The sequence below is a fragment of the Equus caballus genome, chromosome 1 (genome assembly GCF_041296265.1).
Source record: "Equus caballus isolate H_3958 breed thoroughbred chromosome 1, TB-T2T, whole genome shotgun sequence".
In the NCBI taxonomy this organism is placed as follows: domain Eukaryota; kingdom Metazoa; phylum Chordata; class Mammalia; order Perissodactyla; family Equidae; genus Equus; species Equus caballus.
Window position 1 is genome coordinate 79,116,697 of NC_091684.1, and position 14,825 is coordinate 79,131,521.

Here is a 14,825-nt window from a genome sequence, read left to right on the forward strand (position 1 = left end):
CAGAGTAAATGCCTACATTCTTACAATGACCTGAAAGCCCTCTGCATCCCAACTCCCCCATTACCTCTTTGACCCTGTCTCCATTCTTTCAGTCCATTCCAGGCACACTGGCTCCCTTAAAGAGCAAACCTGCCTCAGGTCCTTCGCACTTCTTGCCAGCTCTTCCTGGATTGCTCTCCATCATTGCTTCCCATGTTTTCTCAAAATTCACTTCCTGGCCACCACATCTAAACTTCACACTCACACCAACAATTCACACTGTCCTTCCTTGTTTTATTTTTCTCCTAATACTTACCACTATTGATGTACTGTAAATTTTCCCTCATTTATTATTTATTATCTCTCTCTTTCCTCCAGAATACAAGCTCAGTGAGAGAAGGACGTTTTGTTTGTTTATTCAACACTATCTATGGTTGTAAGCCACCTGGAGGAAGTGGTCTTCGGATGCTGAGTAGACATTTGCAGGCATAGGAGGGGAAGACATTCCACTGAGAGTCCCAGGGGCAAGTGGACACCTAAACAGTCTTGCACACAAAGAAACTGCTCTGTGAAAATGTATCAAGTGAATGAATGAATGAATAAATGAACAAGTAAAAGACTGAATCAATGACTTAATGACTGAGGAGATCCTGTTTATGACAGAGCCCGATTCATAGTGGGCGCTCTTCAACGTTTCATTGGTCACTTGGGAGAGATCTTGAGCTTTTGGTGCCTGAGTTGTAACTGTTGTTTGTACTCAGGGCAGCTCCCGGGGAGCCACCCCAGGCAATAGTACAGTGTGCAGCAAAGGGCGTCCTACATCCCTCGCCCTGCTTCCTGGTTGTCTCTCTGACTCTCTGGATCCCTGTAAGAGCAAACCCTCTGGAAGTGACCATTTAAGGGGCAATTGCTCACACACACCTTAGCGGACGTGGTTTTTCAGCTCCAGAGTCAGAATGGATTCAGATGGCGAGAAGAGGTGAGACAGATGCACAGGCTCTCGGACACCTGAGTGGGGGCAGACTGTGCCCCTGAGGAGAAAGCACGGGGTGGGTCCTCGGAGTCACTTTGCACAGGTCACTTCCTACCTGGTCTGGCCTTCTCTATTCTCCCAGGAGGCGGAGTTCCACACAGTCCACGTCCTCCAAAGGTGAGATGTGGCATTTCTCCCACCACCAGAACATCACTGCCAGGAGCCCATGGGGATGCCCTGTCTACCTTCCCCCTAGGTTCTCATGTGGAAGTCTTCCCCCTATGCCTGCACCTGAGGCCCACTTCCTCCAGGCAGTCACCACCTCTGGTAGCTGTTTTCATAGCTCTTGTCACTTGCCCTGTGACACACCACCTGCTTACCTGCTGGCTTCCCTCACATAGTCCATGAGTGGACTATGCTGATTCATGGCCCCACATCTTGCATGGTTTGCCTAAAGAAGGAGAGAAAGGAGAAAATGAAATTGGTTCTTTTAGAGCAATGAGAGCATTGGTTACATATCTGCTAAGGTGGTGAGGGACAAGGTGGAGAGAATACAGAACGGCCTTGGGCTCCTTAGAGTCACCAGGCCATCCTTCAGGTAAAATGACAAATGCCTTCACTTGGGCAACACTTTGCCTCCTGTGTTTTCCCATAAAGTCCTCTTTGCCAAAACTGTTTACCATCTCTACATGTATCCTACAAGAAAATGTCCTAACCATGGCATTCTGTATTCATGGTGCCCGCATCGAGAATAGCCACTGCAGTATTGAAAAGGAACTATGTAGATGGGGATGGCTCCCAGGTGGTGCTGGTAAATATTTATAGGAGTGAGCAGCTAGCAGAACACACTTGTTGCTCAAATTGATATGGGAGAGCTGGAATCTCCACATAGCGTCGAGTGAGAGAGTATCATGCTGTCAAGCCAGAGGTCGGCCCCCAGCTCCCCAGGATCTAGTTTCCTAAGAGGTGCCAACCAAAGAACCAACAAAAGAGATAAGATCATCTGTTTCTTGGTGCCCAGGAGGGTGGCCCCACTCGACCCTGGGAAGCCTTCCCACTCTATCACTATTTCTTGCTGTTGAGAAGTTCCCTGTGGCTTTCAACTGACTCTGAGGTCCAAATAAAGAAATAAGCCTCAGGGACAACCTGCCCTTCAAAGAAATCATGTGCCTTCTATATTTGAGCAAAGATAGGGTGGCCCCTGCCCACAAGAGCATTGGAAATTGGCTCTGGGGAGGCACGAACCAATGAAGGCAGTATGAGCAACCTTTGAGGCAAAGCCTTCTCAGGTTGGCCATCAGCATACTGCAGTTCACTCCTCTCATGGATGCGCAGACTCAGAAGCCTAGAGCTTCGAGGACTGCACCATTTATCTTCTCTACCAGGTTGAACTTCATCCTTTCCTCCCAGGGGGAGATGGAGGCCCAGGGCTGTCAGGATTGTCAGTGAAGGACACAGGCAGTGACAGAACTGAGACCAGAAACCCACTGTTACTCAGCTGGTCAGTCTCCATCCTCCAAACAAACTCCATGCACAACCCAAGGGGGGAAAATTGTGTGTGCATGCACGTGTGTGTTGTACGTGGTTTGTGTGTGTTGTGTGTGTGTATATGCACACCCATGTGTGCATTGGGAGTAGAAAGAAAGTAGAAAGAATTCCCTTGAGAAATTCAGTGTTACAAAAGAAAGCACTGCCATCTGGCGAGCCAGGGTCTACTTGCGAGGCTTCGCCAGCTTTCTCCGTGACCCACAAGGAAAGCCCCTTGACGCCACTGCCCAGTGAAATGGAAGTGAGGCGCATCTCCTGAGCTCGGGCTTCTCTTATGTCTGGTTCACTTTTCCTTGATTGTTGTTTTTCATTACTCTCAATGCCAAGAATTAAGATGGGGAACTGCCATGCCTTCTTTCCAAGAAGCCTCCACAGACTTTGGCAGGATCACAAAAATAGGAACTACCCCCCTACAAGTGGGTAGGCTGAGGGGTGGTTGGTTAGAAGGGTTGGAAGTGGCTGGGCTGTTGGGGGCGTTAGAGAATACAAAAGCACAACGCTAATATAAAAGTTTATGTGAATTCATATTGAAATAAGAGAATGGAAGTGGAATATCTTGTAGAGGGGAAAATATTTATAGGTAACATTTGTACTGTTTATGAGGGTATAATGCATCATTTTACACTTTAATATAAAAAAACTTGTGAGTTTGGTGAAAATGGCTGCTTGTGTATGTTCTCAGCATAGTTAAACTGCTCTCTGGAAGCTGGCCCTCCTTTCACACCTGGCATGGCTCTCCCAGAGACTCCAGGCTCCCTCCTGGCATCTTCCAAAATGTAGGCTTCCACCACAGGGGGCTGCTGGACTGTGAAGCCACCAGCTGTCCTCTGCTGGCCTGGGAACTCCCTGCCTCACTGTCAGGTCAATGCTATTGGAGAGGGTTTGGGAGGGGCCCCCTGCATTCTGTAGATTGACACCTCAGGCAGCAGGCAGCAAGTCGTGTACCCAACCCCTCCCTGTGCCCAGCACCAGCCCATGCCAAGTCTCTGCTCTCAACTGAGGAATGGGACCAGACCAGGGAGCTTAAATAATCTGCAGATGCTCAGCCACACCCTCAGACATCCTGATTTAATTGGCTTGGCATGGAGCCTAGGACTCAACATTTAAAAAAATCTCCTAAGGTGATTCTAATGTACAAGCCAGGCTTGAGAACTCCTGGACTAAATGACCTCTGAGCTTCCACCAGCCTGAGCTTTCCAGGGGTCTGTGATTCCACAGAGAGAAGCTCCCATGTGTCCTGCTCTGGAGCCTGGCTGGGGAGGATAGGTCTTGCAGGGGGATCTCAGCATTTCCCTTCCTCCCTCCTCCTTTCTTACAGTTCTTCTTTCCTCAAAGGTCTTGTGCTGTTCCCTGGCTCCTTAGAGCCACCTGTACCCCCACAGTCTGCTGGAGCCCATTTTGAAACAGGGCCCTGTGCAGACCTTTCCCTTTCTCTCTCCAAGTGATGATTCACTCCAACCTCTAATCCCCTAGGATCCTGCTGGGGACTTTGGGCTAATCTCTAATGGATCTTAAGGGCTGAAATTGGCTTGATATGTAACCCTGCTCATATAACCCTCTATTATGGGTTGAATTGTGTCCTCCCTAAATTCATATGTTGGACCTCTAACCCCTAGTACCTCAGAGTATGACCTTATTTGGGGTCTTCGTCCGTTCAGGCTGCTATAACAAAATACCACAGACTGGGTGGCAACAGAAATTTATTTCTTACAGTTCTGGAGGCTGGGTGCTGGCATAGTCACATTCTAGTGGGGGCCCTCCTCCTGGTTCATAGCCAGCACCTTCTTGCTGTGTCCTCACATGGAGGAAAGGTGAGGGAGCTCTGTGGGGTCTCGTATAAGAGCACTAATTCCACCAGGGGGTTCTACCTTCCTGACCTACACACCACCCAAAGACCCCACCTCCTAATACCATCACCTTTGGGCGATAGGATTTCAACATATGAGCTTTAGGGGGACACAAATGTTCAGACAATCTGGAGAAAGGGTCTTTAAAGAGGCAATCAAGTTAAGATGAGGTCATTAGGGTGGACCCTAGCCCAGTATGTCTGGTGTCCTTATAAAAAGGGGAAATTTGGAGACAGACACGCACATAGGGAGAACACCATGTGAAGACGAAGACGGTCATCTACAAGTCCCGGAGGGAGGCCTGGAGCAGATCCTTCCCTCACAGCCCTCAGAGGGAACCAACACTGCTGACGCCTTGATTTTGGACTTTTAACCTCAAGAAGCGTGAGACAATAAATCTCTGTTGTTTAAGCTGCCCAGTCTGTGGTACTGTGTTACGGCAGCCCTATAGCAGACCCCGCCTACAAGGGCTGGGTCCACAGTGCTTAGCATAGAAAAAGGGCATGTGGTACGTGTTCAGCAAGTGCTTATTGAATTAACTAATAAAGGAATAAATTGAATTTCCCTTTATATAGTGCCCTCTGCTCCCGTGACTCAGAGGACAGATTTCCTCTTCAATCCACAGGGAATTAGCACAGTGCCACGCTGAAGAAGTAGCCTTCCTGAGCTCCTCCGATCACAAGTGGGTGTGGTGACTACTCTGTTGGACGTTGGGTCTTCCCAGTGGTCCTTTGCCTCCTTGATATTAGCATACGAAGTCACCCCTGACCCCGAGTTACCTCTCACTCGCCCCTGCCTCATTGTCATTGCCACCTCCTAGCTTCCTGACGTTGGTAAGCTATTGCTGTTTCAAGAACTCAATCTATTGTTTGGATTGCAGCAACAAGAAGAAAGATTTGAAGTTAGCTCATTTACCAGCAGAGACGTTGGGGTTACAAAGGGGAAAGGCATGACCGTTGGCACCTGGAAGCTCACCAGGGGGCCAGCAGGGAGACAGCCCCAATGCAGCGGGTTTCCACGCACTAGGTAGGTGCTGTGATAGCTTGTGGGTCATGGCAGTGCAAAGAAGCAGCCTTTAACCAAAAGTAGAGTTTTCTGGGGGGGCTTGGAAGGTTGCCAAGCGTTAACCAGATGGACAATATCTGATGGGTCATCTAATTTTACTGCCTGGACTGAGATGAAAGCCCAGCTCAGCATCTCAGGGTGAGGTAATAAGTATCAGAGCTGAGACCAGAACCCAGGGCTCCAGGCTCCCCGTCCAAGGCCGTGTGTGCTCTTCAGGGCCTGTGCTCTGCGGTGGGGCCCAGAGTCTGCCTCTAGTCCTCAGTTCATTGGGTGCTGGGAGCCAAAGTGAGGGATTCCATATAGGCACAGGGAGCTTCATCCTCTTCTCCATCCTCATGCTGCTTTTCTAAATCTGACCAGAAGTCTCCAAAAATGTATGTCTGGGGCATCACAAACCCATTCTCTCTGTGGGCAAAACAAGGCATAAAACCTGGGCCTTTGGAGGTACTGGTCAGAATCATGTCTCTGGTGGCCATAAGTCCCCAGCAGTCCTGCAGTTGAGTCGTAGTGCCTCATTAGTGGCTTGTGGCTCAGGCTATCCATGGGGGTAAAATGATTGCACCTTCCCAGGTAGCAGATAATCAAAATGCCATTCCCTCTTAGGCATGGCAGACAGTCAAACACACTCAGACTCATCGCCTTCGTCCCTCCTCCTCCTGTTCCTTACAAAGCCCTGCCGCCTGATGGTAAGGGGGCAGTTAGAGAAGAGAGTGCTGGTGTCTTGCACACCCTTCTCACAGAAGTCTACGTCTAGAGATGTCTTCTTACTCTGTGTGCAAAGAGGACAGATGTTATTACTCCCTGAGAGTCTAAGTAACATACCCAATTTGCTTCTCTTTCTCCTTGAAACAAACCCTTGTCAGCCTAGACATTGATGTCAGTAAACTGTAAGCCATTTTTCTGTTTTCCTAAATGCCTGAAAAAGTCATTCAACAGGACATGATCCATAGGAAAGAATGAGGCAGAGGCAAGTCTGCCTGATTTCCTTCCAAGCTCTGCACCTTCACCCTTAGGAGGAAGCTGAAGATACAAAATAAAAGCAGCTCCACGCAGAGATTTCCCAGCTCTTTGCCCTGTTAGTTCACCTCTGCAGACCCTGCCAAGAGGGAGGGACTTCCCCTGTAAGAATCTAACCAGTACCGCTGTCCCTGCCAGGCCGACACGTTGAGGGTTCCATCAAACCCGGAAAACATCTGTCAGCCTTTGGAGAGGAGATCCTGGACTGTCTGATGCCTTGTTTTCAAATGCTTTAAATTGCAAGAAAATAAAGGAAAAGGTAGAGGTGGGACATGTACCTTCACAGAGGAGAGATCTCAGACAATCAGTTCACAATAGAGAAATTGTGGTTACTGAGAGGGAGTTGGGAGCCAGGGCTACATTCACTTTTAATACCTTGTGGTGAGTTTTTACTATTTTTTAAATGCTACTTTCATCACATCCCTCCTTTGTTCGGAAACCCCTGGTGGTCCCTCCCCATTGCCCACAAGTTACAGCTGTATGGTGCTTTCCATTTGGAAACTCAGGGCCTAGGAGTTTTGCCCTGCCTGGGAAGCCACCCCAAGCCTGCAGAGGGTCACCAGCTCCCTCTTCTATCCTGGTCTTGTACGCTCAGGGCGATGCTTACGCCTGCATCTGTCTGTCTCCACCACTGGACTGCGAGCTCAGTGAGCAAAGAGACTATGGCTTATTTGTATTTCTATCCCCAACACCCAACCCTTCACCAGCCCAGAGTGGGCACTCAACAGGCCTGCCGAGCAGAATGGCGTCGCTCCTTCACCTGGCTTTCAAAGCCCATCACTATTTAGCACAAACTCACTTTCACCTCCCTGCACAAATCCTCCGACCTGTAAATTGAGCTACTTCGTATTCTTTGAACAAACCACTCTAATTCCCACCTCTGCCCTTATTTACTTCCCCTTTCAGCTCCCTGAATTCCTTAGGTCTCAAAGCCAAGCTCGTTGCCCCTCCTCCACACAGCCCCTGAGCGCCACTGCCCTGACTGCTCTCCCGCCCCTCCAGGCACCTGCTGTCCACCAGCCTTGACGCTTGGTATAAATAGCGCCATCTTTGAGACTCCCTCCCTGATTTTCCTGGGACATGGGGTCATTTGTTCCCTTGCTGTGCCAGTCACTGTTTTCCCAGTTGGGGGCCAGGTCCTTACTGCCTCCACCACCAGTGCCCTGCATAATCAGTGGGTCCCAGATTTTAGGTTAACTAAGAATCACTCAGGGAGAATGGGGGAAATGCAGATTCCACTTCAGCAGGTCCAGGCAAGGGCTCAGGAAACTGATTTTCACGCAAGTAGTTCAGGGTCTTGATTTGAAAAACAGTATCCCAAGTATTCAATCAAGTTTGATGACAGACTGATCTATGGGACCACACCCTCTGCTTCTCTTCCCTGAGTGCTTGCTCACAGTGCCTTTTCCATTCTTCAGTCACATCCTTGGGGTCTTGTTTCAAAGTAGATGGAGCAAAAGCAAATGATGAGCACGTGCTCCTCAGCGTGCTCTTGTGAGGTTAAGGGAACAGAGGCTGGGGCTGCGGCCCCCTCCACAGAGCTGTCTCCAGGCTCTCTGGGCAGCAGAGGCCCCAGCTGGAAGCCTGCCCTCTGGCGCCAATCCTCACCATTCAACGTTCTTCTCTTTGGCTCTCTGTTCTCCTTCTCTGCCTTTCCACAGGCGCCTGCTGTTCAGCCTACAAACACACATGTCTCCCAGCCTCTGCTTCAAACCACCACTCAGCTCACTTGAGAGTGGATCCGAATTTACCTTGCTGGTCCCTCACTTCCAGTCGAGTTGGCTCTGAAGCTGCTCTCTCAGAGGTTGTCCGTAGGATGGGTGCCCCAATTGGGCACGTGTGCTCTGCACAGGTGTACGGGGGGACCAAGGCCAGGGGGCAGCAGTCACACGGTAGCCCTCGCAGGTGAGTATATGGGGCACATGGCAAGAGGGGTCTGGTCTCAATGACATCACTGTATTAGGATGATTTCCTACAAGTGGAACTCAGGCTCCTGAGGAGGGACATCTCTTTCTAGTTTGTACGAGGATGCCGTAAGGGCCTGGGGCCCTGTGAGCTGCAGGGTCCCAGTCCATGCGTCCTGCTCTCTGTCCTTACCTGCGGGAGTTGTTACTATGTCTGCTTCACTTCCCCCAACATCCTCCTCCTAAACTTAGGAGTTATGAGCATCTGAATAACATTTTGACAACTTTTTCTCCTCTCTGACTGGTTTCTTTTTTTTGCTAAGTGTTGGTGATCCTAAGGCCCAGCCTCAGCCTCCCTCTCCTCTCACTGAACACACTTTCTCTGGGTCATGTCATCCCGTTCCGTGGCTTCCCTGGGTTCATGTATGTGAAACACAGTCCTGTGCTTGATAAGTAAGGTTGTCGCTCAATGCATTTCTCGAAGGTGAGAGTTACTATTGTAGGACCTGGGCCTTGCTTGCTCAGCAGAAGCCCCCAGGCCCATAGCAACCATGTGTTCTTCTGGCTCCCTTCTGGGCAGACAGCCCAGCTAATGGGATTTGTAACGATCTGGGCCTGGCCAGCCTGGATCCTCCCTTATCCCAGGAGAAGAACAGCGCGTCTTACAGGGACGCAGAGCCCCTCCACGTGAGCTACTGTTCCTGGGAACGCTGGTCGTACCAAGGACAGCCCTTTGGCAAGCATGCAGCCTTTGTTCCTCTGCCTACTTAAGCAAGCTTCTCTTAGGGGGCGGCTGCAGGTGCACACTTCCGTCCAGCCAGCTGCCACTGGACACTCTCCTGTAAGTAGGACACGATAAACCCATGTCTTGTCCGTAGTCTCCGGGTCATTTCTTCTGTCTCTCAGCAAGATATCCTGCCACCCTAGCCAGCTGGGCCTGTGGCAGAACACTATAAAAATCTCAGGAAAGATTTTTAGAAACCTGGGACATCAGAGTTGAAAAGCACTTAGAGATTATCTGGTGAGACCACTCATGTTAGAGATAATAACAAAAGAAAACAATAATAATATTAGTGTGTAGTATGTCCCACTGTTCTAGGTGCCTTAGATATACAAACCCATTTAATCCTCACACTCATCCTCTGAAGAGGGAGTCTTGTTACCCTCATTTTACAGAGGAGGACACTGAGGCCCAGAGAGGTTGAAGGACATGCCTAAATTCTCTCAAATACTGCGTAGCCCAAGCTCAAGCCCATGTATCTTTGCTTTGGATTACAAGACACCTGAGGTCAGAATCTAATTAACCACTCAGCCTAATAAAAACTCCTGGCCTTGGCTTATGGGTGCCTGCTCAGTCTAGCCCCACCCACCTCTGTAGCTCCACTCACCTCTCCAGGCCTTTTACACGCTGTATGCATCTTCATTCTTCACCTCAGCCACAATAGTCTTCTCTACGTTTTTCATGTATCTGTGTCCTCTCTGGCTGCAGGGCCTTTGCACATGCTGTTCTCTGGAGCATTCTTCCACCCTTCTTTCCTCCAGTAACATCATTCCTCCTTCTGGTCTCTGCTGAGTATCTTGTCCACAGGGAAGCCTTCACTGACTGCCAGGCTAGAGCAGACCTCACGCACAGCCCATGACAGAGCTACAGTTTCACATCTGTTGTGGTAAGTCAACACCAGCTTCCCTTCTACACTACAAGCTCTGGGAAGAGGGAGTGTGGTCTGCTCACCCCTGAGTCTCCAGGGCCTGGCACGGTGCCTGGCTCCATAGAGATCTGCTGAATAGATAACTGAATGGCAGGGTGGGTGGACCTCCTAAATCCCAGACTGCACTCTCCTGGGATTCTGTGCTTTTCTTCTCCATTAAAGCTGAGGAAAGCAGCCCAGATAATGGCAAAAAGAGCCCAGTATTACATCTACTGGGTGCAGAAAAACACTAACGCCTTTCTTTCTGGTTTAAATTTCTTTTTAGTTTCTCTATAAATCTAGAAAAGCATTCACATTTCATTAAATTGATTCAGATTGAATCTAAATGAGGGTTAAATATGATTTTCTGAATGCCATCAAGCTGTAATTCCTGTGTCTAGATAAAAAAAATATCAAATGGTTGAAACTGAGGCACTGAGTGAGGTTCCATTTGGTAGTTTCAAACCCTTCACACTGGCTACAGATAATCAGATTTGCTACAGATGAAAGTATTTGTCTGCTTCCTGTAGTTGTGCTTAATTTTGACCCGGTTTTTCTACAGATACATTCTAGACATTTATGACTCACGAGCCTCGAGCCTCAGGTGGAAAAGGAGGAAGGGGGGGCGTGGGGGATCTGGAGACCCAAAAATATCTTCCTGAAATCCGTGGTGAGGAGTGAGGCCGGGCAGGATGCCCTTCAGGATTCTGCACAGAAAGACTCCTGTCACCCAGGACCTCGCTGTGACAGTCACTCGAGCCACCTGCGTTTGTTTGGTGGAAAGCACTCAGTGCAGTATGGTTCGTTGCACTCAGATGCCAGCTCTTGGGATGATATTAAATCTCCCGACAGGATGCAAAGTCTCCTGTGAAAAAGCGATCAAAATAATCCTCAGGAACAGGTGAATGATAAATTAATGAACACAATCTTTTCCTTCAAATTGCGCTGGGGAAGAAATTAATTACTGGGTAAATGAGTAACATGGAGGGAATCCTGCCTCCTGCAGCCTCTGAGCCCTCTGCCATTTTGTTCTCCCAAAATCTAATTTCCAGGAAACACTTCAGGGAGGTGCACACTGCCAGCATAAGAATTTCTCAGCAGGCATGCTAATATGAACACCATAATTCCACAGTGAAGAGATCTTGCTCTGCTCAAAAAGCCTGGGACTGACAAGCACAATATTTCAGAGGGGTCTGCGGTCAGTTCCCAGACAGTGTTAATAACCATCATACAGATTGGATGTGGACAGAGCTGGGGGAATCAGACCCCTGGAAGGTGAATACAAATTTTATTTATAGGCACATACACAGATAGATATGTACAAATACATAAAATCTTTATTTTCTATAACATAAATTCTATTCCTGCCTAGAATATAAATAAACTTTCCTGGGTGATCCAGTGTCCTCTGAAGAGAGTTTCTGAGGCAGAACCTTTTGCAATGTCACCCCTGCAGGTATTTCCAGGGCCCTCGCACTCGTTTGACGTTGACTAATGGTGGCATGCCCAGGACACATGATGGTGCTGCTGCCGCCTGAATCACCCCTCTCAGAAGTCCACGCTTTGCAGTCCCTTCTGCTCCCTTCCTGGCCTGGACCACGGGGAAACAGGCTGCTTCTCTTTGCTTTGGGGCAGATATGGCCAGGGGCCGCTCAGCTTCTGTTGGGGAAAGGAGAGGGAAGCAAGGTTGCCGGCCCCTGGCCACGAGCTGGCTCAGAACAACCCTGAGGTTCTCAATTGCCATGCCTGTGTGGAACAGCAGGAAAACGAGACTCCAAGGTTCTATCTCTTCTCTTCAAGACAGACAACTGATGCCTGCAAATGGAAGCCAGACGTGCCTGACTCAGTGGCCCCACTTGCCCAGCACTTTTAGTGCTATCCAGTTAGTGCCACTTGATTTCCTTATCCCCCCTCACTTTCAGTAGTTGACCAGCGAGGGATCTGAGCTTCGGAAGGGAGTAGGAGGTGCTCCAGGGGCCAGGCTGGAAAGGACCAGGCGGGCTTCACCTTCTCAGGCTGTGTGGCCTCCTGGGAGACGTGGGGCTCCTCTCCATCCCTCTTTCTGTTTCCTCATTGGGAAAGTGAGGACATGACTGCCCAATGCCCCAGGCTGACCTTGCCTAGCACAGAGGAAGTGTCCTCCTTGCCAGGCCTGCCAGGGTGGCCGGAGTGCTGGATGCTGTCCTGCCACTGCCACTTACAAGTCTTCTCATCTTGGACAAATCATATCATCTCTCTGAACCTCAATTTCCTCAGCAGTGAGATGGGAATCATCTTCCCCATGCCTCCTTGTGTAAGGTAGTGAGAACTGTAGGCAATTCACTTGTAATTTGAAAAATATAAATTGTCATACAAACTAAGCTGTGGACCGTGCTGGGGGCCACTAGGGACTCAAAAATTTTGAGACACAAACTTACACCCATTAGTATGACTATCATTTTTAAAAAACACAGTAAATAACTAGTATTGGCAAGAATGTAGAGAAATTGGAACTGTTGCACACTGTTGGTGGGGGTATAAAATGGTGCAGCTGCTGTGAAAAACAGTATGGTGATTCCTTAAAAAAATTAAACATAGAATGACCATGTAATCCAGCAATTACACTTCTGGGTATATACCCAAAAGAATTGAAAGCAGGGATTCAAACAGATATTTGCACATCAATGCTCATAGTGATATCGAACCTGTAGTGAGTTCACTCACACGTTATGCAGCAAGCCAATCCCTGACACCGGGTGTAGTGGAAGAAAGTAGGCATTTTATTATTGCACAGTGCTGAGCAAGGAGAGAGGGCAGCTAACGCTGAAATCCCAAAATTCCCTGAAAAGCTAGAAGTAAGGTTTTTATTTGGGGTTTTAGGTAGAGGAGGGGGAGCATATTGTCTTGCTGGTTGGAGCTTTCCCACCAGCCTGTCTTTGGCCTTGAAACACTTGCAGAGAGGAGGGAGCCCGTGACCTTGCTGGTCAGCAGCTTTCCCACCAGCCTGTAGCTCCTTGCGGGGAGGAGATAGTCCAGGTGCTTGTCCTTGACAGTGTCTGTCTCCATGGAGGATAGTGGATTCTGGAGCCAGGAAGCCAGAGTAAGCAGGGAATGAGTGTTTTGGTTTTAACCCCATATATGCTGGGTTTAATGTGGGGAAACTGATATCAGGACTGGTATCAATAGCAGCATTATTCACAATAGCCAAAAGGTGGAAGCATCCCATGTGTGCATTGATGGGTCAATGAATAAACAAAATGTGGTCTATGCAGATGATAGAATATTATTTAGCCTTAAAGAGGAAGGGAATTCTGACACATGCTACAACAGGAAGGAACCTCGAGGACATTATGCTGAGTGAAATAAGCCGGGACGAAAACTGTACGACACCACTTATATGAGGTACCTAGAATTGTCAAGCTGGTAGAGACAGAAGGTAGGATTAATGATGATTGCCAGGGACTTGGGGGGTGTGGTGGGGAGATGTTGTTTAATAGGGACAGAGTTTCAGTTTTACAAAATAAAGAGAGCTCTGGAGACAGATGGTGGTGATGCTACACAACAATGTGAATGTTCTTAATGCCACTGAACTTACACTTAAAAATGGTTGAAAAATGGGCATGCTCCACGTCAGTGGCCCAGGTTCAGTTTCTGGGTGCAGATCTATATCACTCATCTGTCAGTGCCACGCTGTGGTGGTGGCTCACATACAAAAAGAAGAAGACTGGCAGCTGATGTTAGCTCAGGGCAAATCTTCTTCAGAAAAAAAAGTAAAAATGGTAAATTTTATGTTATGTGTATTTTATCACAATTAAAAAGAAAATGATGAGACACAGCCCCTGCTCCCAAAGTGCTTAGCGTCTCTCTCTGTCTCTGTCTCACTGTCTCGGCCACCTCTTCATTTCCCTTCAGCTCCACCTTGGCCTGTTTCTCTCAGCCAGGCCATTTAGCCATGAGAGGTTGATCCCTTCAACACCACTGTCCTGTTTTAGACAAAAAGATTCAGGCTGTGAGAAGACTTTCTAAGGACGATTCACGATGGTGGGAGGGAAATGGGCTCAGGGCCTGGTTGCCTGGGTTCCAACCTCCTTACACGCCTTCTTAGCTGGTTCCAGCCCCTGAGGCCCCTTGCCTGTCCAGGCTTCGGCTTTCTCATCTTTCAACTGCAGCTGATAGCAACACACACCTGAGGGCTGTGAGGTTTAAATGAGCTAATTCCTGAGCAGTCTGTGACGATCGGCGGCACACATAAGCACTGTCCCAACGTTAGCTATTACTAGTTTACATGTGGAAAGAGAGAGAAGGAACCACTTCTTGCCTTCCTGCTTCTATGGAGAGTGAGGCAGGCCCTGCAAGTGGCACAATGTACTGCTGGAAAAGTTCTGTTCTCCTTTTCAAAGTCTGCCTAGTGAACCTGCTCAGGCATCCACTATGTGACTGGCAGGATCATTATCTGCAGAGGATAGTCCACCTCACCCCACACTCCCCTCTCCCAAAGGACGCCTCACCTGGGAGGGGAAGACAGAGGAGGGGGAGTCTCTTCTCCCCATCCCATTAATCTCCAGGAGCTTCTTGGTTTTGTGACAATCTGCTCTCCTCCCACCCCTCCACCCCTCCTCTCGCCATGGGGAGGGTGAATTAGACTCAAAAATGACTGTGTGCAGCACAAGTCAAGTATTACTGGGGCCTATGAATGGCAATAAAAAGAGCCTCAGCTCTAATCACACAAATATGAAAATTGATATTTAGACGAAGTTTTATCTCATGGTTGTGTTCCATCACTAAACCCAGAAGAAAGTGTTTTACACTTAAGAATATAGGAAGT

At 48.7% G+C, this 14,825-nt stretch overlaps 1 long non-coding RNA gene across 1 annotated transcript; it reads left to right on the forward strand.

Annotated features, from left to right (window-relative positions):
* The first annotated feature begins 9,120 nt into the window (after positions 1 to 9,120).
* Positions 9,121 to 13,836, forward strand: LOC138916330 (uncharacterized). The gene is made up of 3 exons (XR_011423514.1): positions 9,121 to 9,174; positions 9,876 to 10,000; positions 11,478 to 13,836. It is a non-coding gene; the product is annotated as an uncharacterized lncRNA (long non-coding RNA).
* The last annotated feature ends 989 nt before the right edge of the window (positions 13,837 to 14,825 follow it).